The sequence below is a fragment of the Nerophis ophidion genome, linkage group LG24 (assembly GCF_033978795.1).
Source record: "Nerophis ophidion isolate RoL-2023_Sa linkage group LG24, RoL_Noph_v1.0, whole genome shotgun sequence".
Taxonomy (NCBI): domain Eukaryota; kingdom Metazoa; phylum Chordata; class Actinopteri; order Syngnathiformes; family Syngnathidae; genus Nerophis; species Nerophis ophidion.
Genome location: NC_084634.1, coordinates 89,416 through 106,115, shown reverse-complemented (window position 1 = coordinate 106,115; position 16,700 = coordinate 89,416). Strand labels below are relative to the sequence as shown.

The 16,700-nt window shown below is 42.2% G+C and overlaps 1 pseudogene; it reads left to right on the top strand.

Moving 5' to 3' along the window:
- Positions 1-16,700, top strand: part of LOC133542389 (uncharacterized) — a 130,967-nt pseudogene that overhangs the window by 89,356 nt on the left and 24,911 nt on the right.

Here is a 16,700-nt window from a genome sequence, read left to right as displayed (position 1 = left end):
TGCGGTCTCACCCACGGACTCCGCGGATGAGACCGCAAACCGCGCATCTCTGGCGTCTTCAGGAATGCGGACGCTAGAGATGCGCGGTTTGCGGTCTCACCCACGGACTCCGCGGGTGAGACCGCAAACCGCGCATCTCTGGCGTCTTCAGGAATGCGGACGCTAGAGATGCGCGGTTTGCGGTCTCACCCGCGGACTCCGCAAATGAGACCGCAAACTGCGCATCTCTGGCGTCTTCAGGAATGCGGACGCTAGAGATGCGCGGTTTGCGGTCTCACCCGCGGACTCCGCGGATGAGACCGCAAACCGCGCATCTCTAGCGTCCGCATTCCTGAAGACGCCGCACCGATCCGCCTGTCGATCTCAGAATCCACTCTTCCCTCACTCGTGAACAAGACTCCTAGGTACTTAAACTCCTCCACTTGGGTCCATTCATCGGCAGTGCGCTTTATAGTCCGGTGCGCCCTAGGGTCCGGGAAATACGGTAAACAGTCTGTTGATTGTCTTTGTTTAATCAGTATGATGTTCTATCGCCCAGGCGTTACTCCAGACTGTGGATCGGGAGCAGAGAGAGATGAAGGAGCTGGATGCCGCCAGAGATGATCTCCTCGGCGTCTGCACCCCCGGCGGTCGGGACGCTCTCACCCTGGAGGTTAGCCACCTGCACGAGCTCTGTGCCACCTCCGAGCACGACGTGAAGGACCACCTAGCGGCCTGCGAGGCCCGCTTGCGGGACCTGGAATGCCAGGCAGCCCAAAAGACGAAGGAGCTGACGGAGAAAGCGACTGCACTGCAGTGGGAGCTGCGATCGTTGGAGCAGGCGCTGGGATACAGTGAACCCCAGGACAGTGTCGGACAGCTCCAGCAGCACTGGCACAGCCTGCAGGTTCTATTTCACTTTTACTGTACACACTTAAGCTTCAGCCCATTCTAAAATAATCTTCTATCCCTGTGACAGAATTGTAAAAAGTCGCTCGAGGAAATCCACGGGAAAGTTGATAAGCTGCAGGAGGAAGTCCGTTCTGCCAATGAACTGCCGATAGAAATCACCACCACCGTCGACTCTCTGCGCCAACAACATGACAGGTAGTGTGGAGAATAGTTTTGGTGATTACTAATTACGTATAAAATACTACACGGTCTAGCTCCAGCCTATCTTGCCGATTGTATTGTACCATTTATCCCGGCAAGAAATCTGCGTTCAAAAGACTCCGGCTTATTAGTGATTCCTAGAGCCCCAAAAAAGTCTGCGGGCTATAGAGCGTTTTCCGTTCGGGCTCCAGTACTCTGGAATGCCCTCCCGGTAACAGTTCGAGATGCCACCTCAGTAGAAGCATTTAAGTCTCACCTTAAAACTCATCTGTATACTCTAGCCTTTAAATAGACCTCCTTTTTAGACCAGTTGATCTGCCGCTTCTTTTCTTTCTCCTATCTCCCCCCCTCCCTTGAGGAGGGGGTCCGGTCCGATAACCATGGATGAAGTACTGGCTGTCCAGAGTCGAGACCCAGGATGGACCGCTTGTCGGGACCCAGGATGGACCGCTCGCCTGTATCGATTGGGGACATCTCTACGCTGCTGATCCGCTTGAGATGGTTTCCTGTGGACGGGACTCTCACTGCTGTCTTGGAGCCACTATGGATTGAACTTTCACAGTATCATGTTAGACCCGCTCGACATCCATTGCTTTCGGTTCCCTAGAGGGGGGGGGGTTGCCCACTTCTGAGGTCCTCTCCAAGGGTTCTCATAGTCAGCATTGTCACTGGCGTCCCACTGGATATGAATTCTCCCTGCCCACTGGGTGTGAGTTTTCCTTGCCCTTTTGTGGGTTCTTCCGAGGATGTTGTAGTCGTAATGGTTTGTGCAGCCCTTTGAGACATTTGTGATTTGGGGCTATATAAATAAACATTGATATGGCTCTCACGGAAATACATTTTGAAATATTTGGCTTTCATGGCTCTCTCAGCCAAAAAGGTTCCCGACCCCTGCTCTATAGCAAGTGACTTTTCAATTGATGCTACAAAGTAGCAGTCCTGCTACTTTTTGTAGCAACGCTTTTGCCGCATAATTGTTCAACATATTCCCACTTGTTGCCAAACCACCGCCAGACGATGCACCCTGTGCTGTTTTTCTCTGGAATTAATTCTTCTTTCATTTGTTACCAGTTTCTTAAACTTAGAAAAATCTTTATTGTCCCCGAGGGGCAATTTGGTTTGCAGCAGTAGTCATTAAAAACAAGGTACAACAGTAAAAACGAGGTACAACAGTAAAAACGAGGTACAACAGTAAAAACGAGGTACAACAGTAAAAACGAGGTACAAATACATACAACATACAAACCATCATAAAGCTAAAAACTAAAAACATTTGTAATACAATAAAAACTAATCACACGTCGCATCCCACTATTGTGACTACATAGCAGCTAAGCTTGTTTCCATCCATCCATTTTTCTACCGCTTATTCCCTTTGGGATCGCGGGGGGCGCTGGTGCCTATCTCGGCTACATTTAACACTCTTACTAATATGCGCCACACTGTAAAGCCACACCAAACAAGAATATAGCGGCTACTTTGTCGTTCCAAAAAGGGTTCGGATAAATAAAAATAAAGTTAGCAGAGTAGCCTTGAGGAGGATGTTTTATGACGCACTAAAATCCTAATAAGCGCTCGCGGGGATACTTGCAGATTCAAAATGTTGATCATTTATTTTCACAAACAAAAAATATTCACCGTGGTTGACTTTCTATATAATACAAATAAACTTATTTAGTGGTAAACAAACTATCACTCCTCACTCCTTCAATATGACAGACGGACAAAGGCAGTGCCCAGCTGTGCTGTCTTCCTAATTGTAGGAGGAGGACGTTGCCCACCAGGAGGAGCGTGAGCAGCTGAAAACAATCAGTCAATATAATTTATCTGAAACATCCAATAATCCATCTATATCATCATTGGCATGATTTGATTCCATTATCAAAACCATGAATAAATAAATAAATAAATAATATAAATAGGCTCCAACAAAGAATGACAAACATATTTCGGGAGAACATCCTCACAGTAACACAACATAAACACAACACAACAAATACCCAGGATCCTTTGCATCCATGACTTTTCCTGACTTTATTTTACACCCCCGCGGCTGTAAAATAAAGTCAGGAAAAGTCATGAATACAAAGGATTTGGGGTATTTGTCCTGTTGCGTTTATGTTGTGTTACTGTGGGGATGTTCTCCCAAAATGTGTTTGTCTTTCTTGTTTGGTGTGGCTTCACAGTGTGGCGCATATTAGTAAGAGTGTTAAAATTGTTTGTATCACAACCATCAGTGTACTTTGTGTCACCCAGTATGCCTTGCAGTCGTGTGCGTGTATCTGCCGAAGCCACATACAACGTGACGCTGGGCTGGCAAAAAGTACGTACATGTTTTAGAAGGCGAGAAAGGCAATGACCTCATGGCACGCCCTTGGTTTTGTTATCCGGGCGACCGCCGGCAGATATTCGCGAGAATGATCGCGGCTCCTTTAGTCTTACTTTGTGACACGGGTTAAAATGGCTCTTTGAGTGGCAAAGGTTGACGATCCCTTAACTATGTATAATAAATACTTCCGAATATTTCAACCGCCACCCGCCCGAATCTATTTAAAATCTATTTATTCATCATGTCACCCGCCCGACCCGCGGTTTATCCGCGGACTCCGCGGATTAGACCGCAAACCGTGCATCTCTAATATGGAGCATCATCTATAACAAAACTCGGGAGTTTGGACTAATTTCATTAATCAGACATGAAGTCAGAAGGGCATACATATTAGTTCGGCATATTTATGCACGCCGAAAAAATGTGTTCCCATTTATAAGTACAACACGAAATGTACGGATTATCAATTTATTTGTGTAGAAATGTGACAGGAATAATGTCACATTACCAACAACATATTTGACAATCAAGGCACGAGCGTAACAATCCGCAGCGTAACAGTTCCTAGTGTCCAAACACAGAACTGTTGACACACGGCACATAGCTCCGCCCCCCTCTAAAATACAAATAATTACTATTGTGACATCAAGTGGACACATTTACAACATTTTGTACACCAGTTTCTTTCATTCAAAATTTCAGCTCGTTTTTATACTTGGGTGGGTGGTTTTAATTTAATGACTGTAAACAGGACCAATTTCAGCTGGTTCCGCTTAATTGCTACATCTTCCTTAACCTCTTAAGGCCCAAGCTGTTGTTTACATGCTTTTTTTATTTTTTATTTGCTATTTGGCCTTTTTGGACCCTAAGTAGAATAAAAACTAAGAATCATCTTTTGATATGGTGTACTTAGTCCATAAGTACACAAACGTGTACTTCATGTTTTTTTTTTTTTTTTGTCCTGTCCAGCTTCTCAGGCAAATAATATAGTTGATGTAGATGCCCATATAGGCTGTTCAGATTTACTTTACAAAAGAGAAATGTAGGATACTTCTCTTGCCTTATTTCAATTGGACTTTATTAAATGTATTTATATTATCATTTGGTGCAGCCGGGCCGGAGCAGGAGGGAATAGAAAGAGAAAAAAAGGAAAACAAAGGGGGGAATTGTGGGGATTAGACAGAGAGACAAAAACAAAAACAGCAAACACAACAAAAACAACAACAATAGAACATCACCAGCACATACGATGTGTACAAATATGATCGTAAAAGTGATAGCAAAGAAGCAGTTAGCGAAATAAATAATAATATAGAAATGACAATAAGCATTTTTACGCTATAACTGGAGCAATAAAAATACCAATAGAAAAAGCGCTATTGATCTTGAGCAATACCAATAGTTTACCTCTATTATCAACAATACTAATACTTCATGTTTAGTGACATGCTAATTCTTATTTTTAAACGTTTTTTTTCCAAATTCCATTATACTCTTCTGACACCCCCAGACGGCAGTATAAGTGTCCACATAAGTGGCCATAAAACCCCAATTCAGTAGTGTACACACTTTTGGAAATAAGAGCTAAAAGGTGCTGTCCACGCATTTGGCCACTTAGCCTTTAGAGCAGGGGTGTCAAACTCAAATACAGAGTGGGCCAAAATTTAAAACTGAAAAAAGCCGCGGGGCAAGGTTGAACAAATTAACCTTTTTAATAAGACCCAAACAAGTTTTGCATTGAATATTGAACAAGCTAGGGAGTGTGGTTTGGTGGTAGCGTGGGTGAATATTGTAGTGCCCCAGAAGAGTTAGTGCTGCAAGGTTCTGGGTATTTGTTCTGTTGTGTTTATGTTGTGTTACGGTGCGGATGTTCTCCCGAAATGTGTTTGTCATTCTTGTTTGGTGTGGGTTTACAGTTTGTGGGGATTAGACAGAGACACAAAAACAACAACAGCAAACACAACAAAAACAACAACAACAATAGAACATCACCACCACATACGATGTGTACAAATATGATCGTAAAAGTGATAGCAAAGAAGCAGTTAGCGAAATAAATAATTATATAGAAATGACAATAAGCATTTTTACGCTATAACTGGAGCAATAAAAATACCAATAGAAAAAGCGCTATTGATCTTGAGCAATACCAATAGTTTACCTCTATTATCAATAATACTAATACTTCATGTTTAGTGACATGCTAATTCTTATTTTTAAACGTTTTTTTCCAAATTCCATTATACTCTTCTGACACCCCCAGACGGCAGTATAAGTGTCCACATAAGTGGCCATAAAACCCCAATTCAGTAGTGTACACACTTTTGGAAATAAGAGCTAAAAAAGGTGCTGTCCACGCATTTGGCCACTTAGCCTTTAGAGCAGGGGTGTCAAACTCAAATACAGAGTGGGCCAAAATTTAAAACTGAACAAAGCCGCGGGCCAAGGTTGAACAAATTAACCTTTTTAATAGGACCCAAACAAGTTTTGCATTGAATATTGAACAAGCTAGGGAGTGGGGTTTGGTGGTAGCGTGGGTGTATATTGTAGTGCCCCAGAAGAGTTAGTGCTGCAAGGTTCTGGGTATTTGTTCTGTTGTGTTTATGTTGTGTTACGGTGCGGATGTTCTCCCGAAATGTGTTTGTCATTCTTGTTTGGTGTGGGTTTACAGTTTGTGGGGATTAGACAGAGAGTCAAAAACAACAACAGCAAACACAACAAAAACAACAACAACAATAGAACATCACCAGCACATACGATGTGTACAAATATGATCGTAAAAGTGATAGCAAAGAAGCAGTTAGCGAAATAAATAATAATATAGAAATGACAAGAAGCATTTTTACGCTATAACTGGAGCAATAAAAATACCAATAGAAAAAGCGCTATTGATCTTGAGCAATACCAATAGTTTACCTCTATTATCAACAATACTAATACTTCATGTTTAAACGTTTTTTTCCAAATTCCATTATACTCTTCTGACACCCCCAGACGGCAGTATAAGTGTCCACACAAGTGGCCATAAAACCCCAATTCAGTAGTGTACACACTTTTGGAAATAAGAGCTAAAAGGTGCTGTCCACGCATTTGGCCACTTAGCCTTTAGAGCAGGGGTGTCAAACTCAAATACAGAGTGGGCCAAAATTTAAAACTGAAAAAAGCCGCGGGCCAAGGTTGAACAAATTAACCTTTTTAATAAGACCCAAACAAGTTTTGCATTGAATATTGAACAAGCTAGAGAGTGTGGTTTGGTGGTAGCGTGGGTGTATATTGTAGTGCCCCAGAAGAGTTAGTGCTGCAAGGTTCTGGGTATTTGTTCTGTTGTGTTTATGTTGTGTTACGGTGCGGATGTTCTCCCGAAATGTGTTTGTCATTCTTGTTTGGTGTGGGTTTACAGTTTGTGGGGATTAGACAGAGAGTCAAAAACAAAAACAGCGAACACAACAAAAACAACAACAACAATAGAACATCACCACCACATACGATGTGTACAAATATGATCGTAAAAGTGATAGCAAAGAAGCAGTTAGCGAAATAAATAATAATATAGAAATGACAAGAAGCATTTTTACGCTATAACTGGAGCAATAAAAATACCAATAGAAAAAGCGCTATTGATCTTGAGCAATACCAATAGTTTACCTCTATTATCAACGATACTAATACTTCATGTTTAGTGACATGCTAATTCTTATTTTTAAACGTTTTTTTCCAAAATCCATTATACTCTTCTGACACCCCCAGACGGCAGTATAAGTGTCCACATAAGTGGCCATAAAACCCCAATTCAGTAGTTTACACACTTTTGGAAATAAGAGCTAAAAGGTGCTGTCCACGCATTTGGCCACTTAGCCTTTAGAGCAGGGGTGTCAAACTGAAATACAGAGTGGGCCAAGATTTAAAACTGAAAAAAGCCGCGGGCCAAGGTTGAACAAATTAACCTTTTTAATAAGACCCAAACAAGTTTTGCATTGAATATTGAACAAGCTAGGGAGTGTGGTTTGGTGGTAGCGTGGGTGTATATTGTAGTGCCCCAGAAGAGTTAGCGCTGCAAGGTTCTGGGTATTTGTTCTGTTGTGTTTATGTTGTGTTACGGTGCGGATGTTCTCCCGAAATGTGTTTGTCATTCTTGTTTGGTGTGGGTTCACAGTTTGGCGCATATTTGTAACAGTGTTAAAGTTGTTTATACAGCCATCCTCAGTGTGACCTGTATGGCTGTAGACCAAGTACGACTTGCATTCACTTATGTGTGCGTAAAAGCCGTAAATACTATGTGACCGGACCGGCACGCTGTTTGTGTGGAGGAAAAGCGGACTTGACGACAGGTTGTAGAGAACGCTAAAGGCATTGCCCTTAAGGCCCGCCCCCAATATCGTTGTCTTGGTGGAAATCGGGAGAAATTCGGAAGAATGGTTGTCCCGGGTGATTTTTGGGAGGGGCACTGAACTTCGGGAGTCTCCCGAGAAAATCGGGAAGGTTGGCAAGTACGAGTATTGGCAGTGAATGCGGTGTTACAGCGGCACCACAGTTGTTTAATACCGGCGGGCCAGCTCTAATGTTAATTAGATATTGCCTCAAGGGCCAGAGTTTGACACCCGTGCTTTAGAGGCTAATGACAAGTACTGGTGACATTTGGGTCCATGAATGTTTTCTTTATGATTCCTTCAGTTTGCAGACCAGGCTGAGGGACCATAAGCAAAGTTGCTCAACAAATGCTGCTTGCTGTTTGACAAATTCAATCCAAGCCCTGCAGGAATGGACCCACAACCACAACAAGCCTTCAGAATCCATTGCAACTGCGCAGGTTTGGATCTTTCCACGTATGTTTGATTCCGGTAATTATTGTAGTTAACAGCTGTTAGTGTTAATGTTTAAATGAGAACCCCGTGTTCAGTTAGAACTTTCTCAGTAACCTAATGGAAATCATTAGACGTATTCTTTATCCTGGTATTAGGAGGCAGCAGAGGAAGGGGAAAAGATGCAGGCTATTCTTCAGGAGGCACTTTCTCATCATCAATTTCTGAGTGACTGTTTAAAGCAGGATATGTTTGAGAAACTTTCAAAAGACAGTTCAGAAACACTCAGACATGCAGGGACACTCCAGATGTCTCTCCGTCACAACGTAAAGGTACGTATCTGAAATATTCACACACAAAAAACTTAGTTATTGGATAATTTGAATAGTATGTCAGGTCCAATAAATATATTTTTGTCATAGGAACTTATCCAAAGGAGTGACCAAAAATCGGAGGATCGGCCTATTGATATTGATGTCCGTACTGAAGAGAAAAAGACATCTTTGGTGGCACCTCCACGGAAGAACAAACAGTCCATTAGGAAAAAGTCTCAAGATCGATTCCAACAAGACATTCCCGCAACTGACACATCAGGACAGGATGAGGATGTCTCGTCAGTTTCATCGAGGTCCAGTGAGCAAACTGATGATACTGATTCAGGAAAAAAGAAAGAAATTCCAATAAGAAAGAAGTCAAAGACCAAGCAAGTATCCCTGGATCGTCTTTCAACAGGTGAAATAGTTCATGTGGAAACTAAGAAAACTGAACATGAATCTAAAAAGACTTCAGTCAGGGGGCAAGATGAAGCTATGGTGATGGATGAAAGAAAGACAACATCTGCAGCGATTCCTTACGCCAATGATGTACCACAGGCTGAAGAAGGAGTAGAACAGCTTCATGGTGCCACAACTCTAGAGTTAGTTTCTTTCAGTTCTTCAGAAAAAAGCCAATACTTGAAAAGTAAGGAACCTTCACCTGCAGAAGAAAGTACACAAATATCTGATGCAGCTTTTGTGGAAGCACAGATCACATCCAAAAGCAAGCCAAAGCTTCTAGAAGACAGAGAACTTGGTGTCTGTAATGATTCAAACCTCGACAAAGCAAGAAAAGACTCTGAAAGTGGGGAAGCTTCTGCAGTAGCTCAACTCGTAACAGGGATTATCGAGGCAGCTATGAAAGACATTGCTTTACCTTCAAAGAAGGATCAGATAGAACTGGAACATACTAAAACGTCCTCAGCTTCACAAGCTGTCACAGGCACTCCTGAGGTTGATATTGCCAAGGTAGGAAAGATCTCACCACCCAAAAGAAAGTCAAAAAGTTCTAAGGTTTCTCAAGGGCAGCCTAAAACAAAAGAGCCAATTGTGACAAAAGAAGATTTCAATCTAAAACCAAAAGAGAATAAACTTGTAGGCGTTGAAGAACTTGGCGTTTGTGACGATTCAAACCTTCAGAAAGCAACAGAAGACTCTAAAAGTGGGGAAGCTTCTGCCGTAGTCCTACTTGTCACAGGAATCATTGAAGCAGCTATGAAAGACGTTGGTTTACCTTCAAACAACGTTCAGATAGAACTGGAAAGTACAAACACCTCTTCAACTTCAAAAGTTTTCACAGGAATCCCTGAAGTTATTATTGGGGAGGAAGAAAAGATCCCACCACTCAAAACAATTTTAAAGAGATCAAAGATTTCTCCAGAGCTGCCTAAAAGAGAGGAGCACATTTTGACGGACAGAGATTTAAGTCTAGAACCAAAACAGGAAAAACTTGTAGATGTCAAAAAACCTAATATCCTTCATGATTCAAACCTTCACAAAGCAGGAAAAGACTCTGAAAGTGGGGAAGCTTCGATTGTTGCCCAATTTGTCACAGGAATAATTGAGGCGGCTATGAAAGACATTGCTTTACCTTCAAATGAGGATCGGACAGAACTCGGAAGTACAAAATCTTGCTCAGCTTCACAAGTTATCAGAGAAATCCCTGAAGGTATTGCAGAAGAAGGAAAAATCTCACCATCCAAAAGAAAGTCAAAGATTTCTCCAGAGCTGCCTAAAAGAGAAGACCATATTTTGACAGAAGACAAATTATACCTAGAACCAAAAGCAGAAAACCTTGTAGAAGACCAAGAACTTAGTGTCGGGAATGATTCAAACATCCACAAAGCAACAAATAAATATGAAAGTGAGGAAGCTTCTGCAGTAGCTCAACTGGTCACAGGAATAATTGAGGCGGCTATGAAAGACATTGCTTTACCTTCAAATGAGGATCGGACAGAACTCGGAAGTACAGAATCTTGCTCAGCTTCACAAGTTATCAGAGAAATCCCTGAAGGTATTGCAGAAGAAGGAAAAATCTCACCATCCAAAAGAAAGTCAAAGATTTCTCCAGAGCTGCCTAAAAGAGAAGAGCATATTTTGACAGAAGACAAATTATACCTAGAACCAAAAGCAGAAAACCTTGTAGAAGACCAAGAACTTAGTGTCGGGAACGATTCAAACATCCACAAAGCAACAAATAAATATGAAAGTGGGGAAGCTTCTGCAGTAGCTCAACTGGTCACAGGAATAATTGAGGCGGCTATGAAAGACATTGCTTTACCTTCAAATGAGGATCGGACAGAACTCGGAAGTACAGAATCTTGCTCAGCTTCACAAGTTATCAGAGAAATCCCTGAAGGTATTGCAGAAGAAGGAAAAATCTCACCATCCAAAAGAAAGTCAAAGATTTCTCCAGAGCTGCCTAAAAGAGAAGAGCATATTTTGACAGAAGACAAATTATACCTAGAACCAAAAGCAGAAAACCTTGTAGAAGACCAAGAACTTAGTGTCGGGCACGATTCAAACATCCACAAAGCAACAAATAAATATGAAAGTGGGGAAGCTTCTGCAGTAGCTCAACTGGTCACAGGAATAATTGAGGCGGCTATTAAAGATATTGGTATACCTTCAAAGAAAGATGAGATGGAACTGGACTGTAGAAAAACGTTCTCGATTTCACAGGTTGTCACAGAAATCCCTACAGTTGTTGCGGAGGAAGGAAAGATATCACCACCTACGAGAAAGTCAACGGATCGGAAACTTTCCCCCGAACTTCCTTCCAAAGAAATGATAGTGCGGACACAAACGTCATTTGAGTCTAACGTCAAAAGGGAAGAAGCAGAAACTCCTTTGCCAGTCTATGCTGTTGGTGATACAGATGACGACGAAGTAAATCAAGACTATGAAAGTGGAAAAAACACTTCAGAACCACATGCAGTAACAACACATGAGCCTTCTCCTGGGGATGAAAGAAAAATCTCACCATCTGAAAGAAATTCAAAGAGATCAACAGCTTCCCTAGGACTTCCTAAAAAGATAGAAGAAAAATCTGATAGTCACAGACCTTGCTCTAATACAGGAAATGCTGAGACTACTGTGTTTGAGGAAAGTAAACTGAAAAATGAGGTACAGACTGAACAGAAGTCTTCCGATTCCGTTGAGCCGTCTGAGAACAATGTAACTGAAGTAATCAGTGACTTGCCAATTGAAAGAAAAGCAAAACATTTTGATGATAAAGAAACATGTTTTCAGCCTCAGGAGGGTGAACAAGTCGACACCCTGGTAAAAGCAAGCAAAGCCAAAGATAATGTTGTAGGAAAGATCTCACCACCAAAAAGAAAACAAAAAAGTGGGAAGGTTTCATCAGAAACTCCCAAATTGCCAACTAGGAGAAAGTCCAAAACTCATGATGTTTCCAAAGAGCCAGTTGCTAACGCCAGTGAAAGTTTTGCGACTAAGACTGAAGATTCAAGACAAGGCCCTGAAAGTGAGGGGAACTCTTCGGTTGAACTGCTGGTAAAAACTAAACAAGATGCGGCTGTTTTGGAAGATAGAAAGCTCTCGCCGCCAAAAAGAAAGTTAAAGGGTCAGAAGGCTTCAACAGATGACATGCACAATACTATCAAGAACCTGCCAGAAAATGCTGTTGGACTAGAAGTCGAGAGCAAGGATATAGCTACCGCTGATATTAAAACAGAGACTAAGTCGGATGAGAACACTTCTGAGGTACATGCAAATGCAGCTGAAAATGATGGCACTAAACTTCCTCCCTTTGCACAAAAAGGTGAGGCGTTTACAGAAATGATCTTAATAGATCAAACCATGACGGCAATGCAAACTGTTATTGAGTTGGAACTGTTGGAAACGAGGGAAATCCCCGAAGAAGTGAAAGATAACAATGTACAGGTACAGATTTGTAATGATGATGCCACAAGCTTGGAAAATCCGTCTGTATTATTAGAAAGAATCCAAGAAAGGGCTGGTGTAGACATGTTAGAGGTAAATATACAGAGTCAGGTAGAGGATGGACAGCTCTCTGTTATGAGCAGTGCTGAACAGCAAGTGATCCAAAGTGAGTCCGGTCAATCCAGCTCTGTGGTTTTAACAAAACTTCAGCCAAATAAAACTGAATTGATAGAAATCATATTATTTGACCCGGCCATGGAAAAGAAATGCCAGACCGAGAGTCAGGTGGAACCTTCGGAAACCAGCCAGGAAACATATATTGAAACCGTGGAACGAACAGACGCCGTAGCTACAAATAGAACGCAAGATACTGCCTTGACAATTCACATTGGACCTGAAGTGCATGTTTTAAAGGTAGATGTAACAGCATGTCAAGAGAAACAGGAAGACACACTAGAAACAGGACCAACAAAGGAAATTGTTCAAAGACTGCCAGAAAAGAAAGACGCGTCAGACAAGAGTCTACCTAAGACAGCACTTGAAGAATTACCAAAAAAACAACAAATTGTGATTGAAAGTCATTCTGCTCAGCTCCCCAATGTTGATTCAGAAGAAAAGCCCTGTCAAGCAGAGACAGACACTGGAGGAAGCACCCAAGAGGTCCAGGCCCAAACGTCTTCAAGTACTGAAGGGGAAATAGATTCAGAAAACAAGACCCATGAGGGGGAGAAAGACAAACCCCCAACAGAAATGTCACCAGTGGAAAAGCAAGAAGTAAGCAGCAAAAGAGACCATGACGAGGTTCAAAGTGAAGCAATTAAAGCTATTTCTGTTTCTTCTGAGCCAGTTCAGCCACTAGAGGGTGGAAACAACAAAGACTATGTTGAATTAATCCCAGATAAAGATCAGTCACAACTTTGTGCTGAATCTCTCGGACAGGAAGAACTCCAAATAGGTGTCGGACAAGAGATGGAGTCACCTAATGAATCAATCAGTGATATTCAGCCCATCATGTCATTAATTAAAAAGACTGAGGCAGAAGTTTCAGAAATTACTGAACCTCCTTTACGCTCTGATTTGGAAACTGTATCTGATACTCAAACAGCCGAACTAGTTGATAATCCAGTAAGCAGTACAGCTCAAAATGACATTGGAAAGGTGGTCAGATTTGGGCCACAAAATATTACCCAAACAGGCACTCCAACAAGTAACTCCGAGCCAAATGAAGCGATCTCTGAGAATTTAAATGTTGATGCACTAGAAAATTCTCCATTGACGGACATCTTCTCAGAGATAAAAATGGTCACGGACACAGGATTTCTAAAGGAGGTACGCGTGTTTTATTCTTCCCTGCTTTTGTTTAACTCTTGAAAGATCTCATGTCGAGCTAATCGGTATTTACCACCACACTTTATTTAAAAGACCAAAGATACTGACACATGAAAGTTTCATCATTGATCTAATTAAAATGTCCTCCTTTATTAAAAGGTCGGAGCGTGTGAGACTCCTCTCGCAGAACTAATGACCTCCAGCAGTGACCTTGATGATCGCCGGTGTAGGTTAGTGTTAAAACTCCTAAGTTGCAAGAGTCACTCCCCAGAGCTCCAGCCAACAGTTATGACCCAGCAGCTTAAGGAGGCTCAGGTACGACTTCAAATAGGCAACATAAATTACCATAGGTTAAACTTAAGTGATAAACCTTTTTTTCCCCTTTCTGTGTACAGGAATGTCAAGACATGGTCCAGGATCAAGTAGCTCTGCTGTCCCAGCAAATAGATGTACATGCTGAGAACTCAGATCCTTTAGAGTTTGCGGAGGACCAGTGGAGAGCTGTTGCTCAGGATGCAGCTGCTGTTGTAGAGAGCAAAGAAGCCCATCTGCAGCTGGTGCATGACTTCTGTCAAATTACTCAAGAAACCAAGACTACAATAGAAAGACTGGCAACTGAACTGGATGCTGTAAAAAAGTGAGTTCATCAAGTAGTTTCCATTCATACGTAAACTATTCCAGACAGTGTGTCTTTTGAACTCTTATCGTTTTCTTTCAGTTCCCTGGCAGAGAGCAGCCACAAGAAGGCCGACCAGCTGAACTCCATTAAGAGAGATATAGAAGAAAACAGGAGTGTCCTTGGGAAGTTACTTGGCATCCACACAAAGCTGTATCCCCTCCTTAGTTGCTCTAATCAAGCAACTGCAAAAATTCAGCTTCAGACTCTACAACATGAATGGAGAGACCTAGAGACAGTTCTAGAGAAGGCCTTGCATCATACTGATATTCTGTCCCAAAAGGCCAGCAGCCTTTTGCTGGAGTTGTCATATCTGCGGGGACATTTAGAATCAATCGGTGAAGAACTTGAAGCCGAATATCCGAGTAGCCAAGTATGCCAGTGGGATGACAAGAAGGCGCAGCGGTTTTTGATGGCACATGCCGAGGTTAAAGCTGCTAACGTGAGATATCTCCATTTGAAAGAAAGGTCGCAGGCACTACTTCTAAGTTTATGGCCAAAGGAAACCGCGGAGATAGACAAAGGTCTGCTGAATGTCAAAGACCAAGTTTGTCTATCAGAAGAGTGGATATCCTCTCAAATTCAGAAAAGCTGTAATCCTATAATGGAGCAAGTGATGACAGTGGCGAGGGATGGGATCACTTGGGCCAAGCAGATTGAGAGTGATATTGATGGCAGGCGAAAGACAGTACCTCTGCGCCCTGAGGCGGTTCACCAGCAACTCAGGGATCTGAAAAGGCTGCAGTCTGAGGTCACAATCAAACACAGTCAACTGAAATTACAGGTAAAAGAGGTATCTGGTTACCTACCACAGCTGGACCCAGCCGAGGAGATACCTGTGGTTCATTCTTTGCTGGACTATTTAAAAGAATGTTCAAAGTCGATCACTGAGAAGTTATCCCAGGCCTTGAAGGACACGGAATCCGGTCTGCAGATCAGAGAAAAGCTATTTGAACAGATTGCAGACCTAGACACCTGGGTTGGGACACATCTGCAAAGAGTCACAGCCAAAAGCATAGGTGGGGAATGCATGTGTCCTGCTGAGATTGATTACAGTGAGATCCAAGAAACGCTGGTTGAAGATAAAACGCAGTCTGCTCTCTGCAATGCCCTTTTAAATAAGAGTAAAGACATTTGCTCTGAGCTTAGCATCACTGAGAATTGTCAGCTTTTTGACAAGATTAAAGACCTACAAAAAGATATGGACATAATCAGCAACTATGAAAAGTCTAAGAAAAATGAACAAGAAGAACATACGCAATATTTGGAGTCAAACAAGCAACAGCTAGCCACTATTGAAAAAAACCTGAGGGAAATGCAAGTAGACTTGGGAAAATTCAGGTTCCCTATCACAATAGAATCCCTGCAAGCTTTGGAACCTTTCAATCAATTGCTTTTGGAACAGAAGTCACAGATTGACATTCTCCAATCCCGGATTCCACAAGAAGAGACAATGGAACTATACTCAAGCACTGCTGCAATTCACAACCTAATGACTAGTCTGCAAATGAAGGCCAGAAATCACGAAAGGTACCTCAACCTGAGGCAACGTGCCGAAGACATTAAAGAGGCTATTGAGGAACAGGTCAACCAGATAAATGAAGAGAGCAGGGAGGTGTCAGAGAAGTATAAAATCTGTCAAAAGCTTATTTTCCAGTTCCCGTTGATAAAAAAGCTATGTGACGAGGCTGGATCTGAACTCCAGTTGATCGTGGCTGACCTATACCCTTCGCAACTGAGCTCAGAGCAACAGAGACTTCAACAACTTGAGGAAAGCTTCAAAATCTTGGAGATGAAAACCCTCAAGAATATCAGCCTTTTTGAGTGGAGTCTACTTAAAGAAGTGGATCTGGTCACAGAGAGAAACGCCACACGAGCCTTGCTCAGAGAGGCTCTCCTGGAGCTCCAAAACCCCCCACTGATGGAGCCGAACGAGAGATCCATTGATGAGGAATACCAGAGGATAATGTTTCTGAAAATAACCGTTGAGTCAAGAATGAGAGTCTTGGAGGTTTTGGAGCAGAAGAAAGGACAAAAGGAAGGAACCAACACTTTAGATCTTGAACACTTGAAGACGGAAGTTCTACGTGAATGTGACTCACAAATGGCAAGTCTTTTTCAAGATAAAGAGCAGTTTGTAGCTACTTTAGAACTTTATTTTGGTCTTTGTGACTTGAGTATAGAGCCCGGTGGGTATATCTAGTTTATTGTACCATTGTAGTTTGTCACAGTAAATGCCTTTCTTAGAACATAAA